Genomic DNA, 7,608 nt, shown 5'->3' with positions numbered 1-7,608 from the left:
GAGAGCAAAGAGGCCCAAACGACCCCTCAACTTCCTCCAGCTCTTCTGAAGGGACCCCAGGTCATTTCCAGACCAAACCAGAGATATAATCTCTGAGGTGTGTCGTTGCTACCCTCTGGGCCTTCTCCTCGTAACGCGCCTGTTAAGCCTCTAAAGAAAGGTGATCGGGGGCCATCCAAGTCAGATGAACCACCTCAACTGGCTCCTCTCAATGTGGAGGAGAAGCAACTCCACTTTGAGTCTCTCCCCAATGCCTGAGCTCCTCGCTCTATCGTGAAGAGTGACGCCCGCCGCCCTGCAGAGAAAACTCATTTCAGCCACTTGTATCTGCAATTTCATTCTTTCGGTCGTGACTGAGGGTGGAGATGAAGGCCCAGCGGTAAACTGAGAGCTTTGCTTTACAGCTCAGATCCTCTTCACCACAACAGTCCGGGACAGTGACGGAATCACTGCAGCCGATATCCATGTTCACTCCACGTCAGCTGATACAGATGCTATCGGAGGTGATTTCTTGTGTCTTGAGTCGAGTAGAGGCGAGGCAAGGAGAGCTGTGTCGTGTAAGGCTGAGTAAGTACTCGTGGAAAAGCGGCAATTATCTAGACAGAGCAATGTCACCCTCCGGCCACCCCACATGATGACCTCCTCGCCTTGGCTGTGCCTCGACGCCCTGTCCATGAAAATCACAACAAGAAGGGGCGACAAAGTACAACCTTGATGGAGTCCAGAGCCGACTTTGAACGAGACCTGATAGCCAGTGCTCCATATTCTCCACCGCACAGTACGTGCCGGAGTGGAGCGGGGTGGGAGGGTACGGTAAGGCAAAGCGCATCCAGACCAAACTAAGTCATGCGGTCCCACCACAGAAACTGCGGTAAAGATGGAGGCGGGGTGGTGAACCACGCAAGGGACGTGTCCGCTATGCGTGTCGGGCTCAGAATGCAGAAGCGGCTGGTGGTGGCCGGCTCCGGACGTCCAAGTGAAGCCTTAAGCCTCGTTCTCTGTGACACAGCATAGACTTTCTCCATCATCTGACTTTCTCAGTTCAAACAGCAGCGTCCAGCTCCTGCTGAATCTCCCGTTACTGAGAGGAGCATCTGCACCTCCTTGAAAGACCATGGTGTTGTGTGGCGCTTGCCGACGTTTCAATAAACCCAATGAGCAAACAACCCGTGACCGCAAAACGGCATATGTAAACAACAACAGGAGGATTTATGGCTGATGAAGTACTGTATATAAATACAGCGAGCAAATCGAGAGTGACGATTGTTACTACCAATCAGCATCGTCGCTCTCCTCACAGACCCGTTCCTCGGTGCTAGGTACCTCAACAAAGAGGTGATGGAAAATTGTCGCCGGTGGTTTGCGTTTTTTTTTTTGTACTATCTACAACTTTTTCAGTGGGACCATGTGGAAACCTGTCCCGCCTCGCTCCACCCCACCCCTTGGTATCAGCATCTCTCCTGCAGTAGAAGGGCAGAGAATGAATGAGGGTCCCGGCAATTTTGGACTTACTAGGTTTGCATGTGATTTCCTTTTTTGAATGTGTCTACTTGTATGGCTCTGTCACTCTTTGCCGCTGAAGGACATAAAGGTCAATCTTTTTCCATAGACAAGTCAAGATTCCCAACGTACAGATTACGAATGTAAATGTAAACTTTCTCCAAAATGTCTTCATTAGATAAACAAGACAAACGAAACTTAGAAACAATTGATTTTTCTGACTCTCAGCAACAAAAAAGTTGGTTTTGCGCCGTGATCTCTGGGGTGGAGGTTGTTGTTGCTGGATGAGTTCCTGAGAGAGGGATCCACACTGTCCCGTGATGACTCATTTAACCTCATGAAATATTCACAGCTTCAGCAAACATCCTGATGTGGGGCCCCTGAGGGCCACGCTGCTGCTCAGAACCATGAATCCCAGAGATGAAGCAGAACAACCAACTTCTTGCTGTTGCTTTGGGCTCCTTCTGTGCTCGCTCGCAGCTGTTAACGCCACGTCATGTTTGTGTGATTGTTGCCGTGTTGTGTTGTTATTTCACCGAGACATCTCATTTAGACTCATTAATTATTCACAGCCTCATGAATGAGTGCATTCAGTAGAGAGATGTATTAATGAGTCCTGTGGGTGTTTTCTTGCGCTAACCAGAACCAACAAGTGAAAGTTTAAAACACATTCAGGAGATTTGACTCCAGGTTCACTTTTCAGTCCTAACATTTCATCATTATTCTTTCACTTTTGACGCTTTACAGCAAGGTTGTCCAAAACGTTCAACATGCAGGCTGGTGTTGTAACTGACGGATCTCCCAACATGAAAACTGAAATGTTGTGAACCTAATATATGGGCATAAATCAGGATGGTTCATCAACCTGACAAAAGAAAAGAAATAATAAAAGTACAATTGTTGAGTGAGGGAGTTTACAGAGAATGTACTGTGAGTTTAGAGCAAATGTAAGTGACTTCAGAGTGAGTCTAATGAATGTGAGTTTAGAGTGAATGTGTGAGACCGAGGCCCCATTTTCAAGTGAAAACGCAATAGTTCATCATGTTCTGGGCGTCCAGTAAAAACACAACGTTTTTAAAACGGCGCCCAAGGTGGAACTTTTTGAAAATGCTTGGGCTCCATCTCCATATAGATGAGAGGAATGCTCCTACTGCACGTACTGTTCATCACTGTTGTAACAAATAGTTCTTCTGCACATGCTCAGTTGATGGACAATCAGGACAACGTCTCCTCCGTAGTGTCATGACTCCCAGTCCAGATTCTGCTGGGACTTGGTACTTTTATAGTTGAGATTCACCAAAATAACAATTCAACTTGGTCGTCTGTCCACTACAATGTCCGTGTTCTCCCTTTGTGCATGAGGTTTCATTACAAAACCGAGAATGGACACTCAGGAGAGCGCAGACCTTCACCAATGCCACATTTGTTTACGGAACTGAGTTAGCATCGCTATCATGATAGCCATTAGCTCATGTCGAAGCTAACTCAGTCGGTCAGGAAGCGACAGCACTTTGTGAAACGTGACTTGTCTCTATTGAAACGGTTCAGCTGCAAGGTTGCAGAGAACCTGCAAGGCTTTCTGGGAGATGTATTTTTTCTCCTTCTCCTTCTTTTAAGGTTTAGTAGCAGTTTAGTGGCAAGTTACATTACCGCCATCTGTCGCTTCTATCCATCTACATTGTTTCCTACCGCTCCCTCTCTCTCTCTCTCTCTCTCTCTCTCTCTCTCTCTCTCTCTCTCTCTCTCTCTCTCTCTCTCTCTCTCTCTCTCTCTCTCTCTTCTGTCGATTCTTGACATAGCTTCATTCAATTTTTCATGGGACAACACCTAATCCGTTAAAAAAACAAGGACTGTGTTTATACTGCAGCAGCCGACACACTGATAATGATGTAGTTAGTATGCCAGGCCACTGGAGGGTACTGTTGCTTGATTTTGTAATGAAACCATACTGACGTGTGCAGAGAACAAAACGTTATAAATGTGAAGAAAATTGAGAGAACCTGATATCCATACGGACTGATGATGCATTTGATGCTATCAGGGGAGAGTCTCAACAATAAAACTACTGATATGGATAATAAAACTCAACTCAACTCAACTCAACTCAACTCAACTCAACTTTATTTATAAAGCGCTTTAAGCAGCCGTAGCTGAGACAAAGTGCTGTACATTGAAATAAAAATATAAGAGGCAAAATAAAAACATTAAAACAATAAAAAAGTTAAAGCAATAAAAACAATCAGATGGTAAAACAATAAACAAAACATAAAAAGTTAAAACAATAAAAAAAACAACCCAAAAACGAAGGAACTAAAACCAGAGCAGAGTCTCACGCTGAGGTAAAAGCCAAAGAATAAAAATGTGTTTTAAGACGAGTTTTAAAAATGGACAGTGAGGGGGCTTGTCTAACAGGGAGGGGGAGGGCATTCCAGAGGTTAGGACCGGCAATCGAAAAGGCTCTTTCCCCTCTGTGCTTCCGTTTGGACCTCGGTACCTCCAGGAGCAGCCGGTCAGCTGACCTGAGGCAACGAGCAGGCGCGTCTGAATGAAGAAGCTCAGAGAGGTAAGGCAGGGCGAGACCATTTAAAGATTTTAAAACAAATAAAAGAATCATAAAACGGACTCTGAAAAGCACAGGCAGCCAGTGGAGGGAAGCCAGAATGGGGGTGATGTGCTCACTCTTACGTGCCCCAGTTAAGAGGCGAGCAGCAGCGTTCTGCACCAACTGGAGGGTGAGGGAAGACTGGCTGACTCCAAAATAGAGTGAGTTGCAGTAATCCAGCCGAGATGTGATAAAAGCGTGGATTACTGCTTCTAGGTGCTTCTGTGTCAGAAAGGGCTTTACTTTCACCAGCTGCCTCAGGTGAAAGAAGCTGGACTTCACTATAGCCGGTCTGCCGGTCCAATTTAAAATCACTGTCCATTTTAAAACCCAAGTTGGAGACTAATGGCTTCATATATCTTGTCAGAGGGCCGAAATCGGCAGAGGGCGGTTCACTAGTGGCGCTCGTGCCGAACACCATCACTTCGGTCTTTTTTTCATTAAATTTTAAAAAGTTCAGCAACATCCCGGTTTTGATGTCTTCAAGACAAGACAGAAGTAATTTCAACGAGGCATTGTCCTTTTTCAGTGGCACATAAATCTGACTGTCGTCTGCATAAAGGTGAAAAGAGATGCCATGCTTCCTCAGAATGGCGCCCAGGGGAAGCAGGTACAGGGAGAAGAGCAGTGGCACTAAAATAGAACCCTGTGGAACCCCATATAACAGTGGCGCAGAGTGGGACTCAGAGCCACCAAGGAGTACACTCATGGATCTTCCCCCAAGATAAGATCTGACCCAATTTAGGGTAGTACCACCAATGCCCACTATGTGCTGCAGACGTGATACTAAAATATTGTGGTCCACAGTGTCGAACGCTGCAGTCAGGTCCAGCAGGACAAGGACCACATGGTCACCGGCGTCAACCGCCACGAGGATATCATTAAAAACTCTTAAAAGGGCTGACTCAGTACTATGCAATGTTTTAAAACCAGACTGGAAAACCTCCAGGATATCATGCTCATCTAGGAATGATTTCAACTGAGCATGGACAATTTTCTCCAGGATTTTTGATATAAAAGGCAGCTTGGAGATAGGTCTATAGTTGGCTAGCATACCACGATCAAGACCAGGTTTCTTAAGCAGGGGTTGCACCACAGCATGTTTAAAACTTTGGGGGACAACACCAGAAGACAAACTGCTGTTAATAATGGCAAGAACTGACAGTCCTATACAAGGAAAAATCTCTTTAAAAAAGTGAGGCGGTACAATGTCACAGGGAGAGCCGGATGGCTTCATCTGGCCAACCACTTTTTGCAGTGCAATCAAAGACACCGGTTCAAAGGCATCAAGCACAGCTGAGGGCGAAACGTGGTCAGAGGGGTCAGATGCAAGTGTGGTGATGAGAGCCCTCGCGGTAGCAACTTTATCAATAAAGAAGTGCAGGAAGCTATCGCACATTTCTGGGGATTCCTCTGTGAACACAGGCTGAGGTGAGACCAGAACAGACTCTATGGTTTTAAATAACACACGAGGGTTGTGAGAATTAGACTCAATAATGTTCGACAGGTACTCTGTTCTGGCCTCTCTGACGGCGGTCTGGTAGCAGCACCAGCAGTCTTTCAGGATTAGGCGTGAAACCTGCAGCTTGTCCTTTTTCCATTTGCGCTTGGCTTTGAGGCACTCCTGTCTGGCTGCTCGAGTTCTAGCATTGAACCAGGGCTCAGGTTTAGTTTTGGGCTGCACAGTTTTAAGAGGAGCCACAGAGTCCAGTATGCCTCGGCAGGAGGAATGAAACCAAGACTTAAGTAGCTCAGTGTTTGCCGACGTTATGTCCAAGGGGACGCAGAGCTGGTTGAAGGCAGCGGAGAACTGGCCGGCAGTGGCAGAGTTCAAGATCCGACGGCGGCGAGCAGGAGCGGCAGATTTAACTGCAGCACAGGAGATGGTAGCTTCAAACAGTACCGGCAAATGGTCAGAGAACACACTGTCACAGATTTCCACATTTGACACAGACAGACCATGACAGAGGACGAGATCCAGGATTTGTCCATGTTCATGTGTGGGTCCAGACACACACTGCTCCAAATTAAATGAGTCAATAAGGCTTAAAAAGTCTTTCACCAACAGTTTATCAGGACAGCACACATGGATGTTAAAATCCCCTACAAGCAGGACACGATCATACCTGGGCATAATTTCAGCAAGAAGATCGGAAAAGTCATTTAGGAAGTCTTTGTTGTATTTTGGCGGTCGGTAGATGGCGACACACAGAACCGGGTCTGAGCGACCCACCTCAAATATATTAGCTTCAAAGCTAGAGAAAGAGGATGAGACAGCACGCGGTTTACAGTTAAAATCCCTTTTAAAAACAGTCGCCGTCCCTCCTCCACGACCCGACAACCACGGGGAGTTAAAATAAGAGCAGCCAACCGGTAAAAGTTCAATCATCGGGCTGCACTCGCCGGCGCCGATCCATGTCTCTGTCACAAAGAGGAAATCCAGGCAGCGGGAGTCGAAGAAATCCCTCAGGATAAACGTTTTGTTCACCAGTGATCTGGCGTTCACCAGGCCAAACCTGGCAGGAGCCGGGGGCTTCGGTTCGGCAGCTCGCGGAGCCCGAGGCAGTGACTTCAGGAGCCGGAGGCTTACACCACGCTGAGAAAGCCGCGGAGGCCGGGTGCGGCGGGGCCGGAGTCCCTCAAACGAGCCGGCGACAGGTACAAGGCAGGCGTCGATAGGGTCCAGGTAACGCCGAGGCAGGGCGAGGGGATGAATTAGTCCATATCCTGTCCGGGAAATGGACGAAGATTGCACCAGCCAGATTTTCAGTTTCGTCAGCCGGCCGCCGCATTTGCCGCGACGGCAGGGACACTTCCGCCGAGGAAGTGGAGCAGGAGCCCGGCACAGCTGAGTCGGTATCCACGCTAGTAGCGGGGGCACCGTTCCCTGCCCACTATGGTTAAAAGCACGTAGTTTTCGACATTATGTCGAAGATGCAAAAGAGTCTAGCGATCATACACCAGCAGAGACTCGATCTGGTTAGTGCTAAGTGTTAAAAAAAGCTGAAATATTAGCCATTGTAGGAGCAGATGGCGGCCAGCAACACACAGCGGCACCATCTTGCTTACTGGATTACTTCCAGTAATTCGCAGTAATAAAACTAGAATACGGTTTGTCATATACCACTACGGGTCGGCCATCATGTTTGTTTACAAGTGGATGAGCAGAAGGAAGGGGAGATATGTGCGTGTGCAGTTAGAGCTCTGCAGAAGGGAATAGCGACCATCTTTCCACCTTGGGAGCCGGAATAAAAACTTTGCAGATACAGTGCCTGCACACACTGGTTTCCTGTAAACAGACCACCCAAAAGTGAAGAATATTTTATGGATACACTTGTATTCTATGTCGTGTAAACGGGGCCTTAGAAATAAGTTTTTTTTTGTGTTTTTACGACCAGTCCATTTTATCCATGCATATTCTGTCACTGTTAAGCATGGACATTTTGACTTTTTTGATATTTTAACACAACCTATTATGTTTTATTACGAGAATTTTCCTCTGGAAA

This window comes from Blennius ocellaris (assembly GCF_963422515.1).
Source record: "Blennius ocellaris genome assembly, chromosome: 14".
In the NCBI taxonomy this organism is placed as follows: Eukaryota; Metazoa; Chordata; class Actinopteri; order Blenniiformes; family Blenniidae; genus Blennius; species Blennius ocellaris.
Note: the sequence above shows the minus strand (reverse complement) of the source record.